At 39.2% G+C, this 13,387-nt stretch overlaps 1 protein-coding gene across 2 annotated transcripts in view; it reads right to left on the bottom strand.

Moving 5' to 3' along the window:
* LOC120769137 (nuclear hormone receptor FTZ-F1 beta) overlaps positions 1 to 13,387 on the bottom strand; it is a 94,208-nt gene that overhangs the window by 42,823 nt on the left and 37,998 nt on the right. The window contains exon 1 of one of the 2 annotated variants that reach the window (XM_040096010.1): positions 10,391 to 10,436. The exons of the other annotated variant lie outside the window; for it this stretch is intronic. The gene's annotated coding sequence lies outside the window, so the exon portion shown is untranslated. Of the gene's footprint in view, positions 1 to 10,390; positions 10,437 to 13,387 lie in introns of those variants that run through there. 2 annotated transcript variants of the gene reach the window in all.

Here is a 13,387-nt window from a genome sequence, read left to right as displayed (position 1 = left end):
TGTAGCAGAGTCTGCGACAATGATGCATGAGAAGTATCATGAAAAAAATAGCGTGTTAAACAAAAAAGTTTTCCATGCAAAAACTTGAACGGTTGGTTTGACTAAAAAGCTAGCTTAAGTGGGTCCGATATCGGTGATTCCGATTTTCAAAACGATATGACAAGAACTAAGGAATTGGTACGGGAATATACAGACAGACAGACAAGGCTAAATCGACTCAGCTACTCACGCTCAACACTTAGGTATATATTTTATAGGGTCCCCGTGGCTTTCTACTAGGTGTTACACTATTCATATTACAGTTATATATCGTGCGATTTCAATCAGTATAAAAGTTAACTATTCCGTACCCAAATCAAGTGTGCTTATGCGATATGAACCGGAGTCAATATGCAGCAGTAATAAAACAGATTGTCAAAGCGCGCTTATGTACCGAACATTTCCTGTTGCATTAACATAAAAAATAATAATAAAAGCAACAACAGCACTCGATTAGACAAGAACGAAAGAGCAAAACGCAGGCCAACAGAGAGAATGCCAAAAAAAAGTGAACTTTATAGAAGAAAGAAGAAAGGCAAAAGGCTTAAAACAAAAACAACGAAAGCAACGGGCGACAAAAGCGGGCGACAAAAGCGGGCGAACGCACGGACAGAAGTCAATGTAAGTTTATATATAAATACATACATATATATGTATGTATATACATATGTACATGTGCCATATGTGTACTCCAACAACACCTGTTTGTGCGCTGCAGCCATGCCTTCAACTGCAACAAGGAAGTCGGTGCCGCTGCGCAGGCGCATTAGAATGGCGCTGGCCGCTGTCGGGTGGAAACATTGGCGCAGCACAAGCGCAGGAGGGAGGGGAGGTGCATCCACACACACACACACGCACACTTATTACATACATATGTATGTACGTGCAATAGGTGTCCGGAAAATCCAGTTGTTGTTTGCCGTAAGGTGTCAATAATCTGATGTTGCGATAAATACATGCTAACCGAAGTGTTGTTGTTGTTGTTCTGTGACATGGCTAGCAAGTTGTTGGGCGACATAGAAAAGCACTAAATTGAAGATATTAAATTTCTGCAATTTATAATTGCCACAAAAGTTACACGCAGCGGCAAGGCAACAACAAACAGAACAGGTTGCCAATTAGTGGCAATTGAAAATTGAGACAAGTTCCGGCATACGATCCATAGTAAAAATATAAATGCATAAATTATGCGTTCTTATTTATTGTTCGTGCTGCAGCCATTCTAAACACCGCTTAGTGGGGTCAATGTAGAAGCTAGACTAAGTTTACAAGCTATTTAGATAATGTAGAATAGTGCCTGTAGAGTGTTGGACCCGGTGTGGAGCTATGTTGTAGTAGTAGGAAGAAGCTTGCAAAGAATATTCTGGGTTCGAACTCTTTTTTGGAAACAAATACAAACTTTATGTTGACGTGAATGTTCCACAAAAGTGACCCTGAGGCATAAGCGGATTTAGAAAGTTTAAATTCTTACCACAAAGGATTAAGGCTGTATTCTAGCCCAGAAATTTCATATGAAACTATATCTCACAAAAAGGATCTGAATTATTTTCAAAGCTATAGCCCTATTAGTGTTGTGGCACTCGTTTGGTTTAGCCTTAAAACAAAATCGATTCAATCATATCTTCGTACATTATTCCTTTAAAAACAACATAGTAGTATGTATGAGAGAAAATAGTAAGACTTTGTTCATAATTTTAAAATTCTTAACTTATTCTTCAAAATCTATGTCGACTTCCTCAAAGTAATCTCAACGTTTTTGCAATCCTCGAAACAGTTGTTAAAGTAAATTTCTGGAACAGACCTCAATGCGCATAGCGATTCACGTTTAATGTCTTCAACTAACTCCAAGCGGTTTTTTCGGAGCGATCTTTTGAGTTTGCTGAATAGCTAGAAGACACACGGAGCTAACTCAAACAAATACGATAGTTGCAACACGACATTGGTTGAAAATTTAGCGAAAAACTCACGAAGAATCAATGCAGTGTACGACGTTGCATTCTCTTGGTGTAAAAACCAAGAGTTGGCGGCCCATAATTCCTTGCTCTTTTTGCGAATAGCTTCACAACGCACAGTACTCAAGTAGTATGCCTTGTTGACAGTTTGGCCGGTTGCTTTGATGTGGTTTTTCTTGGCTTCGGCTCACCTGTGCCACGATATTCGGCCCATTGATCGTCTGCTTCCGGATCGTAAGCATAGACATAGACGATCAGCAATCGTCCTTTCGTTTTTCTTAGGCCCAAATGATATTTCAAAATGATTTTCACTGGTCCTTCCGATATTCCAACGATGCCAGTAAGATCTCTGATTGTTAATCGTCGATCCTCAAGCATCAATTCCTTTATTTTATTGACATTTCGATCATCAGCTAATGTTGATCTCCGTTCTGGACATAGATATTGAAAAATATCTCACGAAAAGGATCTTTCACAATTCAAATTAGTTTCAAAGTTATGGCCGTCTTAAAGTCGTCACAACTTGTGTGAAATTAAAAAAAAATCATATTCCTTATACATTTGAAAATAACATAACAATAAAATTTCAATTCGATATCCCAAATCGATTTGAGTTGCAGTCTTCTAAAGTGAAGCCGTTTAGTTCGAACAACTCCTTCAGTTTCTCATTACTCCGACAGGATCTGAATTGCTTGGCATCGTCTGCTATAACAGCAGTGAAGCATAATAACTCTTGCCACCAGATGCTAGTATGGGAACGATAGGCAATGAATATCCCTCTCCAGACAAACGAAAACTAAGCTCTATAAGTCACTTATCATTCCCCGTACGGTGCAGAAACATGAACGTTGACGAAGCGAGGCGAGAAAGCGCTTGGATGAAACCATGAACTATGGATGCACAATGGACGCAAGGCCAACCACGCATCCAATGAAAATATCAAGGGCATAGGGACATGTTGGCACTTGGGATGTACATATGTATAACTGGCGTGACCTTGCAGAAGATAGAGGCAACTGACAAAGTTTGGAGTTCTCGGCATAGGCCGACCAACGGTTTACTATTTTACAGTTTTGGGGCTACGATAACTGTGTTCGTAATATGGTTAGATTTTATTTGCATTGACGGAAGAAATGGACAACGGATTTATATACATCTTTTCAACGTCCATAAAGCTGGGGGAGAAATTAAGTCCGAAATTTTCTTACAAAAAACATAACTGGCGTTCTAAGCAGACAAATTAGGTCTGGATCTTTATAGCTGTAAAACCGAAAGATATGGAAAAACAGTTGGAGTGAGATAAAAAAATGTGATATTTAAGAGATTTCAGGAAGTCAATGTAGAAAAGGAAGATCAATAATTTATTTTTCCTTTTTTTGCTGTGAAATGCGCAGCATTATGTAATCACGGAACACCGAATTACAGCACGCAACACGGATTAGAAGCATGACAATTCAGTTATATTTATTTGAACTGTTTGGAAAAAGCTCGTAAAAGCGAACGCTGACAATTGGAAGAGAATTGGCGTCAAGGAGATATGCGCGACTAGACAATGACGACAAAATATTTGCTTTAGAAATGGTACAGAGTGAAAAAAGTACTTATCAAGGCAAAAACAATAGCAAAAACCAGCTGCTGTTGCGAAAGTCAAGAAGTGAAATGTAAGCGGAGCTAAACCAGAAACATTAACGCAGAAGCAATCAGAAACGGAGCAGCAATGATTACAACAAACATTTTTAAGAGAACACATAGAGCTATCTCTATTCATATTCATAATTATAGTGATAGCAATGGGAACAACAACAACAACAACAATGCTGGTTAATGAACAAACAAGAACAACAAATAAAGCACATTAACTTGTCATACAATGCAATGGAGGTTAAGTGGCGACTGCCACGCAAAGGTGACAACTGCAATATGACTGGAAAGCAAACAAGCAAAAAAAGCGTTAAATTCGGCTGAACCGAAGCTATATACACTTCGTATGTGATTTTCTTATAGTAAATATGTATGTAAAAACCAACGATTTGCTAGTTCTTTCGATATATGATAGAGTGATCCGATCTGAACAATTTGTTAGGAAATTGTAGCATTGTCTTGGACAATAATCTGTGCTTAATTTCATGAAGGTATCGCGTCAAATAAAAAAGTTTTGCATACAAGGACTTGATTTTGATCGGTCAGTTTGTATGGCAGCTATGTGCTGTAGCGAACCGATCTAAACAATCTTTTCGGAGATTGTAACGGTGCTCCGGATAGTAATCTATGCCAAATTTCATGAAGATATTTTGACAAATAAACAAGTTTTTCATATTAGGACTTGAGATCGATCGGTCAGTTTGTATGGCAGCTATATGTTATAGCGATCCGATCTGAACAATTTATTTGCAGACTGTAGGATTGTATTCTACAATAATCTCTGCCGAGTTCCATGAAAATATCTCGGCAAATAAAAAAGTTTTTCATACAAGGACTTGATATCGATCGGTCAGTTTGTATGGCAGCTATATGCTGTAGCGAACCGATCTAAACAATCTTTTCGGAGATTGTAACGGTGCTCCGGATAGTAATCTATGCCAAATTTCATGAAGATATTTTGACAAATAAACAAGTTTTTCATATTAGGACTTGAGATCGAGCGGTAAGTTTGTATGGCAGCTATATGTTATAGCGATCCGATCTGAACAAATTTCTTGCAGACTGTAGCATTGTTTTCTACAATAATCTCTGCAGAATTTCATGAAGATATCTCGGCAAATAAAAAAGTTTTCCAAACAAGGACTTGATATCGACCGATCAGTTTATATGACAGCTAAATGCTATAGTGGTCCGATATTGGCGGTGTCGACAAATTAGCAGGTTCTGAGGTAGAAAAGAGTGTGTACAAAATTTGAGCTAGATATCTCATAAAGTGAGTCGCGTATATAAAAACGGATGGATATGGCTTAGATAAATCTGCACAGCGTGTTACGCTGATCATTCATATATATACATACATATATACGTTATAGGGTCTACGACTTTTCCTTCTAGGTGCTAGAAACTTAGTGGCAAACTTAATATACTACGTTAAGGGAATAAATATGATGTGTGGGAGCGGGCTGTGTGCCGCTGAAATGGAGTGAAAAGCAGGAAACTTTGAAAGCGCATACTGCAGGCCAAGCAAGAAAACAGCTAAGCCACCAGCTGCTATTAGGCAATGCAGTACAACAAAAGCAACAACAATAAAAGGTGACAACAACAAGAACAAATCGAACAGTAAACCGGTTTCCAATAAAGTCCAAAGAGCACATTAAAGCCCAAAGCAACAGAGCTAAAGTTGCTAGTTGACGCAGTATTACTTTGTTGTTGTTGTTATTATTATTTCATTGCAGCTGCACGCACCTGTTGAGCAATGCAATGCGACATGACGTTGCATGCAACATAAGCACACTAGAGAATTGACAGCAGCAAGCATAGGCAAGAGGGGAAGGACGGTGCCAAGGGAAGTCTAAGAAGTTGAAATGTTGCACGGCACATACGTGTTTGTATATGTGTGTGTGTGTGTGTGGCTGTGTGCGTATAATGGCAGCGCGATAAAATGCCAACATCAAGAAAAATGCAGTAATCTAAGCGAAATGGCAGTGACAGCCGTAAACATAACGACGCCAGGCAAACGATAAATGCACAAAAACAACAACAACAAAAATAACATTAACAACAACACGCAGAGTTTGCAGCAAATATGGAAAATTCTATTGCAACTGGTTTGGCGCACAAGTGGCCACACGACGTTTTCGCAATGCACCAACAGCAACAACATACCCACAAACAAGTGAATATTGGTGGCACGGCAACAGCGCGCTTTACTTGTTGCCACATGCAACTAACAAATAAAATTTACTCGCATGTTCGTGGCACTTTGGTAACATTCGCATAACACTTCCTTCATTCCCACACACTCACACACACACACACGCATACGCACGTGTGCACTCAGCTCGCCAGCGAGCGTGGCAACGTAATGTAGGGTGGTGCTGCCGGCACACGGACGCACGGTTCACGCATGCGCAGCATATAAATTTGTGGCACACCAACAGCAATAAGCAACTGTTGCCGCAGAACCGTACGCCAGCTGAACGCCTTTGGAACTCCCAGTCTGAAATGAAGCCGTTGGCTATGCATGCAGCGATTATAACATACAGCATTGTGCAAACAATTAGCAGTAGTTAATACATAAAGTTGCACTTAACGGTAAATATTGCAACAACGGTAAATTCTGCAATATTTATGTACTTTTTGGCTTTAACATCTGATCAAATTTGAACCGGACCAACAAAAAAAAAACTACATTTTCATGTATTTGAATATAACTCTTTCTTATCCCCTTCAAAATAAATTCCTGTATCAAGGTAAGCAGGGTTTTATTTTATATAAGAAGTAGGCGTGGTAAAGGGCCGATTTCGCTCAAATTCACACAGTAACAGAAGAAAATCAGAATATGCGCTTGATTTGGTTGAATATGTTTGAACAGGCTCTGAGATAGGAAATTTCACCTAAAGGTGCGCGGTACCATGCCCTTCGTCGCATACATATTGATACCAGCTCCTCTGAAACTCTTTCATACCAAATTTTACAATTTCCGATACATTTATTTAGTGAGTTTTCGCACTTTCAGTTATTTTCAACATAACCATTACATGGAAGTGGGCTTGGTTTTTATCCGATTTCATCCGTTTTCAAACTGTCGGAGGGGATACCGGAAATATTTGCTCTGAGCGAATTTGGTTTGTTTAAGTTTAGCGGATTGCGAATTAAATATAAAAATCATTAAAGTTCGGGGACACGCCCACTTAACAAAAAAAAAAACGTTAACTTCGGCTTCACCAAAGCTAATATACCCTTCACAGGTGCATTTCTTTTAGTAACTATGTGTTCAGTTCATATGGAAGCTATATGCTATAGTAAGCCGATCTGAATAATTTCCTCGGAGATTACATTGTTGCCTTAGAAAATAATCCATACCAAATTTCGTGAATATATCTTGTCAAATGCAAAAGTTTTTCATACAAGAACTTTTTTCCGATCGTTCAGTTTGTATGGCAGCTATATGCTATAGTAAGCCGATCTGAATAATTTCCTCGGAGATTACATTGTTGCCTTAGAAAATAATCCATACCAAATTTCGTGAATATATCTTGTCAAATGCAAAAGTTTTCCATACAAGAACTTGATTCCGATCGTTCAGTTTGTATGGCAGCTATATGTTATAGTGGTCCGATATCGGCAGTTCCGACAAATGAGCAGCTTCTTGAAGAGAAAATGACGTTGGCAAAATTTCAAAACGATATCTTAAAAACTGAAGGACTAGTTCGTATATATACAGACAGACGGACATAGCTAAATCGACTCAGCTCAATATACTGATTATTTATATGTATATATGCTTTACACAGAAATTTTCGAGCTAAATGTATACGAGTTTTAACTGAAAAAATTCAAAATGGTGGCAAAACTGCATGCCAAGTATTGAAAACGAATATTTATGCATGGAGAAGAAATATTTTTTTCAACCAGTTCTACTCAAAATAATAAAATAAAATATATGATATGCAATTTTTCTGCACACGACTACACCAGACTATGTATTACGCTCAGCTGTGCAACATAAGTATCTAACCGCCTTTACCAGTAGACTGTCTCGCAAATAAATACATTGTAGGAAGATATGGTTTTTCAATATTTATTGCAACAACTTTGCGCCCACTTTTCTAATTCCTCTTCAACGGCCAAGTCAAATGACACCTCCGTCTCAGACGTCGTACTCCTTACATGGGTGCCACCCATTAAATATCTAACTCCACAGTGTTGTATATCTGCCACTTTCGATATGTTTGTTGTAGGGCTTGCGACTCATTCGTATTCACCGCGCACATCACCTCGCTCTGGTGATTAATCAAAGGAAATATTTACATGTTGTGATTGTTACTTTGCTACGCGCAAATTTAACTCGCCTGTTGCATATTACTCTGAGATAGAGCTAATAGACGCGCTTGCCATAGAACGGTGTGTTGAAGTTGCAAAAAATGCACTTTTTAAAGTCTTTTTAGAGAGTTGCAAAGATTTACCGTGAATAAATGTTCTGAAGTTGTCCAAAATAATAGACAAATTTTCGGCTAATCTTTGTATAAAAAAGACTTAGCGATATATGTATGCTTCGAAACAATCCTACGTTTCAAATATCTTTCATCTTACATATCTTCGGAAATTAAACACGAAAATCTTGCTAGAGAGCAAACCTCTCAAAGTTCGGGCATTCTGTCAGAAATGCTGGTCGAATATGTTCAAAAACATCGAATAATAAGTGGCGACACGATAATTTTGCCTTTTCAAGTATTCCACTAACGTTTTCTAATGGACCATGTGAACTCAATAAATACCATATATTGCGACTGATCTATCTTTTTGATGCATAAACCAGTCTTAGAAAAACAATTTCACTTAAGTGGTTATATTCACCAGTGAATTACCACAAAATCCATTTTTTTCGAAACCAATCATTTTCTTAGATATTTTGTCCGGTAATGATTGAAGAAGGAGAATGGATCTATGTGTCGAAAGCCCTCTGAGCGCCTTGCACTTGAGAGTGGCCAGAAACGATTCTTTTACACATGGCTCAAGCAGTTGAAAAATTCCGGCCTTATACCAAGTATCCTCTGGGTAGCCAAAACACATCCGTTTGTTCTGCCTTTCGAAGGTCGGACAAAGAAACGAAGCAACGGCAAGTACCGCAGTCGATGGAACAACAATTTGTTAATTTTTGGATTTGAAATATTTTCAAGCAGCACAACCTTCCTCATCGCCAGAAACCTGACAGTTGTTAATAGGTCAATGTTTAAACCACGATAACTGTATATGAGAAAAACAATCAGAACTTTCAGGATTCGTACAATAAAAAATAACGAAATTGGTGACTACATCTTGAGCTTAATAATTAGTAGTAATAGTTGAGGAGAAGAGTTCTCTTCTTTAAAATCCTTCGCGCAATTCTTAGTAAATTTTAATTTGATGCTCTTATAATTCTGAAATTTATTCGTTCTTTAAAGATACGGAGGCTGCTATATATATTCTGGCCTAGGGCAACGCTAAGTGTTGCCAGGTGCAATCTGACATTTCAATTGGAAGGTTTGACATTTTTTAGCATAACATCACCCAGAACGTTTTGTCATTTAATCGTGAATTGTTTTATTTACAGGGAATTAAAAACTTCATGTCGGCCAAAAAATGGAATTAACTCGTGAACATTTTCGTGCGATAATTTTTCACAACTTTCGACGTGGATTATCACGACAAGAGTGCATCGATGAACTAAAATCTTTGTATGGCTATGAAGCACCATCCTATAGCACTGTGAAAAACTTGTACAACGAATTCAATCGTGGCCGACGCTCGCTCAAAGACGAATTCCGTGAAGGTCGTCCAAAAACAGCCGTTGTGCCAGATAACATCGATGCCGTACGTGAACTGATAATGCAAGACCGTCATGTAACATACCTTCATATAGAGGCATGCCTATGCATTTCTCCCGCCAGCATCCATTCGATATTGCATGAACACCTCGCTCAAAAAAGGCTCGTGTGGATTGGTGTAAGGAAATACTGAAAAAATACGATCGCGGTGCTTCAAAAGGCGTTTATAACATCGTCAGAGGTGACGAATCATGGATCTATGCGTATGAGCCCGAAACAAAACAGCAATCGACCGTGTGGGTCTTCCAAGACGAGCCAAATCCAACGAAAGTTGTTCGCGGAAGAAGCACTTCGAAGCAAATGTTCGCCTGTTTCTTCAGCAAAACTGGTCATGTGGCGACTGTTCCGCTTGAGCAACGTAGGACGGTCAATTCTGAGTGGTACACCACCATTTGTTTGCCTGAAGTCTTCGGAGAAATTCGAAAAACGAACAGGAGAAGACGAATCATTGTGTACCATGACAATGCGAGCTCTCACACATCGGCTCAAACCAGCGCCTTTTTGACCGACCAAAACGTCGAATTGATGGGTCATCCGCCGTACAGCCCTGACTTGGCACCCAATGACTTCTTTTTATTCCCACACATCAAGAAAATAATGCGTGGTCAACGATTTTCGTCGCCAGAAGATGCTGTTGAAGCATTCAAAAACCACGTTTTGGAGGTGTCTCAATCGGAGTGGAAAAAGTGCTTCGAAAATTGGTTTGAGCATGCAAAAGTGTATAAATCTTGATGGAGACTATTTTGAAAAACCATAAAACCATTTTCGGTGATAAATATTCCTATTTTCGTATAGCCCTCGTATATCCAACCAAGACAGCCGTTTCGATCAGGAACATATGTCAGTAAAGGTTCTCAAAGTGAATGTAAAAAAAATTTGATTGCTCACCTCTTAGTGTTATAGTATAGAATATGTTAGGATGTCAGCTGTGACCATAAATATGAGTTTTACCTGCAATGAAAGAATTGTAATAAGAATGTTAATATCAAGTAATTATCGGCAAGTAGAAAAAGTAATATTATGCAAGTTGTGATAAATCAAAAAAAAAAATCAAGGAAAAGCATGAAACTTTAACTTTAATTTAAATTTCGCGCGAAAACTTATTCGTCGAAATATTTCTTTTTCTAGTTTGGCTTAACTCTCAATGGGCTCTGTGCCAAATGTCACATCAAAATAATTATTAGTATTTAGTATACGCTGGTCTTTCTGAAGTACATATGTAAGTCGGCGATTTTTACGATGAGTATAATTTTTCAACAAAGAAGTTCCATTAAATTTTGTGTGCGGAATTAAATTTTTGGTGCTCAAACGTACAGAATATTGGAAAAGGCCTTCTGTGATAATTGTTTGTCGAGCGAAAGTGTTTTTGATTGGTACAAATTATTTAAAGAGGGTCTACAACGCGTTGACGACGACCACGTCCAGGACAGCCATCAACATCAACTGATGATCAACACGTCAATAAAATAAAGGAATTGGTGCTTGAGAATCGACGATCAACAGTCAGAGATCTTATTGGCATCGTTGGAGTATCAGAAAGATCAGTGAAAACCATTTCGAAAGATCATTTGCGCCAAAGGAAAGTTATAGCACGATTGTTTCCAAAATCACTAATTTTTTCTAAAAAACAGCGTCGCGTTAACGTCTATGAAACAATGCTTTTCGACTATCGGGCTGTCATAAAATGTATTATTACTAACGATGTTTCTTTGATCTATGCTTACGACTCGAAAACCAAGCATCAATCGGCCGAATATCGTGGCAAATGTGAGCCGAAATCGAAAAAAACCACGTCAAAAATGAAGGTTGTCAACATTTTTTTTTCAGGCTGTAAGGAGGGTTTACACCGTAATGCGATCGTCATCCTACGTGAGTGGTGTACCCACTAAAACACTCCCTCTTTTATCATGGATTTTTTGCCCTACCTCGGGACCGCTTTCGCATTACTTCAGGGCAAGGTTTCCAAGATGAACCCATTACAGCTCAATTTCTACTCTCCCTGCGTCCAGGGATGCCTACGATTTTATAGCCAGCATCAAGCTATTTGGCTCATCTTCTATTGGGTGTCCGCATCCATGTCTCTCTTTTTAGTGCGTAGAACATGTACCACGTACCCGACAATTATTTCCCAGTTTTCGCTGCTGGCTATCATTTTTTCTAAAATATTTTCCGTACTTAGTTTTCCGAGCTTGTTTTCTATAGTTCTTCGTGCTTCTTTCCATCGGTGGCACTTGAAAGAGGTATGTTTTGCATCATCTAGCGGTTCGTCTCCGTAAATACATGCTGGGCTTTCTGTTTTTCCCATGTTGTACAGGTATTTTCGGAAATACCTGTGACCGGACAGCATCTGTGTTATGTAGTAATTTACCTTGCCATGTTTTCTACTGTGCCACATCTCTATTTCTTTAATCAGTTTGGCGGTCCATCTTCCTTTGCTCTCCCTTGTCCACCGATCTGGCCAGAGTTAAAAAGTTTGCTTCCTCGCCTGTTGTCTTGTGGCCATGTGAATTTCAACTCCGTCTTTCTTCCATAGTCAAAGTTGTCTTCTCTCCTTTGCGAGAAGGTCTATTGGGATGACGCCGCTTATCACTAGCACTGCGGGTTCGACTCTCAGGGCTGCTGTCCTCTGCACTTTAGCAAGCACTTTCCTTCTATGTTCTACCTTTAATGTATCGGCCCATATTCCGCTCCCGTATAATAGAATTGACTGTGTTGTGTCCATAAGCAATTTCCTTCTGCTTGCAAGTGGACCTCCGATATTTGCCATAAGTCTTGACAGCGACATGGTTATATTGGCTGACTTTTTTGCAGCATGTTGTATTTGAGCCCAGTACGTCAATTTGTTGTCCATTCTTATTCCTACGTATTTTAGGGTTTTCATCGTTTGAATAGTTTCTAAATGAACTTGCATGTTTACCTCCAGCGGCATGTGTTTCCTAGTGAGCAGGATCAGTTCTGTTTTTCCTGCAGCTATGCTGAGTCCGTATGAGTCCAACCATGTCTGTGTTCGCAGCATAACTTGTGTCAGTCTGCGCCTGGCCATGTCGGTATTACGCCCGGTTATGGCGGCGCCGATGTCGTCTGCATAGCCAACGAGGTAGCAATCGTCAGGCATTTCAACGTATTGATCCTTGAGCTGTTCCAGAGGTTATTTCCTTACTTTGTGGGCCGTCACTCGTGCCGTACAGTAGTTTCCTGTTTTTAAGATAGCTTCGTATCACTTTCATCAAGTAGAGGGGCGTTTTGAAGCGGCTTTCTAGTGCGTCGATCATATTTGCCTATTTTGCGCTATTGAATGCATTTGTTAAGTCAATTGTTGCAAGGAGGACTATTGGCCTCGAGAAGTGGCCTGGTCTGAAGCCATGTTGTCGCTTTGATAAGCCTCCAGCATCGTTTATTATTGATTTTGAAGGACAAGTTAAGAACTGTAAAATGATGAAGAAAGTCTTATTATTCCTTTGTTTGTAAATTTTAATTTGGTTCTTTCATAGTTCTGAAATGAAAATTTTCGAGACCGACCGTCATTCGTTCAACTGCAAATAGTAGCGAAATAACAATGAAAGCAAACCATTTCTGAAGTGGGTAGTTAAAGGTGATGAAACGTGAGTCACTTCCGACCACGTCAAAGAGATGACTACGCCACGGTCAGAAATCTTTTGCTATGGGTTAAGTAAAACTGGGAGGAATTCATCTATTATGAGCTGCTCTCCTACGACCAAGCGCTTAATTCGAACATGTGCTGTCAGAAATGACACCGCCAATAGGAAGCAAACGCCCAGATACGGCCAGCTTTGGCCAATAGCATAAGAACCTTTTTCTCTTCAGAGTATCAATAGTGACTCGCCAGCAGTAACGGGAACTTGGTTGTGATGTTTCTATTCATCC

The sequence above is a fragment of the Bactrocera tryoni genome, chromosome 2, assembly GCF_016617805.1.
Source record: "Bactrocera tryoni isolate S06 chromosome 2, CSIRO_BtryS06_freeze2, whole genome shotgun sequence".
In the NCBI taxonomy this organism is placed as follows: domain Eukaryota; kingdom Metazoa; phylum Arthropoda; class Insecta; order Diptera; family Tephritidae; genus Bactrocera; species Bactrocera tryoni.
Note: the sequence above shows the minus strand (reverse complement) of the source record. Positions and strands in the feature narration are given on the sequence as shown.